General features: G+C 48.4%; 1 protein-coding gene across 4 annotated transcripts in view; it reads right to left on the minus strand.

Moving 5' to 3' along the window:
• LOC107675840 (forkhead box protein P4-like) overlaps positions 1–1,623 on the minus strand; it is a 143,996-nt gene that overhangs the window by 28,385 nt on the left and 113,988 nt on the right. The window lies entirely within an intron of this gene.

Raw genomic sequence — 1,623 nt, forward strand, 5'->3', positions numbered from 1 at the left:
TAAAATGGATCATACTCACCCACCATGGTTCCCGTGCCGGAACCCCACTCAAAAGGCGATTCCAGAGAAGCCTCTAGTAAGGTGGTTGCTATGAAGTCATAGAACCAACCAAAACCCATCATAGGTCCAGTATAGGAGACTGTAATGCAGGAAAATTCCCACCTAACCTCGGTCAGGTGGCGTGCTGGTGGTTATAGGGGAATTAGGAAGGGGAAGAAAAAGGGCAGATGTGACACCCCCGAAGGAAATGAGTAGATACTCACGTATCACTCTGATCTGGACGAAAGCGCTGACGCCTTGTCTGGATCACATCCCTTAGGTCTTGCCTACCTCCCCTTGACCCACGATTCCTCCTTCCCCTACCCGCGGGCAGAGGAGGAGCGCGAGTCGCGACACTAGCCTTCTGTGCCCGTCTCTGATCCTCAAACCGAGACGGACCAGGACCCCTATGTTGTTCGGGCTCAGACCTGGACCTTCGTGGAATGAAGGATTTAAAGGCTGCTGAGCTCGCCTTCGCCTCCCTGATCTTCTCGACCACCGTCTCAACGGAGGCACCAAAAAGTTCAGAAGGCGAAATCGGAGCATCGAGAAGAAAGCCCCTCTCTTTCTTCGCGATATCTGCCAGGTTCACCCACAGATGTCTCTCCGTTACCACCAACTCCTCGCCCAAACACAAAACGCAGAGATCGTGTGTGTCATCAGGTGTCACATAGCGACCACACGGATGCACATACCCTCTAAACGCTCTGCTAGTGCTCGCCATAATAATAGATCGTAGATCACTCTTACCACGTTCAAATGCACGCTTCAAACAAAACAGTCAATGAAGACGAAGAAGAGAATGACATGTTCTCCCGGCGCCTATTTATACTATAGTTGCACCGGTAGTGACGTCATGGGCTGTCGCCGGCCAACGTGTTGTTGGTGTTTTTTCAATGTATGCTTCAGACACGGGTCACAACGAGGCGTTCCCCATAGCGATCCCTAGAGGACGCAGTTCGAAGTTCCCTTGAAAGGGAACTGTAATATTGTGAAATATTGTTACATTTAAAATAACTTCAGCAAAGCTGAATTTTCAGGAGCCATTACTCCAGTCTTCAGTGTCATAATATGATCCTTCAGAAAGCATTCTAACCAGGATTTCAGTATTCTTTGATGAATATAAAGTTCAAATGGTGTGTACATACATTTAAAATCTGTGACCTACTACAAATTTGCTTGCAGCTCTACAGAGGGCACTCTACTTTGATTGTGTTCTGTGACTGTGAAATACCTGTCTATCAAGCGTTAGCTCTCTTTTTTTCATACACCAGTACAGTCCCACAGCAGTGGGGAATGTCTCGCGCTCTCTCCAGCAATAACCTTGCACCCCCCACATCCCTGTGGAATTCATTCGTCTCTTGTCTGTTCAAACATCACACCTGAACACGGCTGTCAGTCGCCTGGCTTTCTTATTGCCTTTCCTCTCATCCCCACACTCACTTCAGCACAAGAGAAGGCCTTTAGTTTAAGTGATCTGCAAGCTCATCGGAAAAAGGATGAATGCGCATTGACGGAGGGTAACGCTAACAGCCAGAGACTTGCTTTGTGGGACGCAGCAGGCAATGATGAATGCTTTGCTGC

Source organism: Sinocyclocheilus anshuiensis, unplaced genomic scaffold, assembly GCF_001515605.1.
Source record: "Sinocyclocheilus anshuiensis isolate Anshui unplaced genomic scaffold, SAMN03320099.WGS_v1.1 scaffold1640, whole genome shotgun sequence".
In the NCBI taxonomy this organism is placed as follows: Eukaryota; Metazoa; Chordata; class Actinopteri; order Cypriniformes; family Cyprinidae; genus Sinocyclocheilus; species Sinocyclocheilus anshuiensis.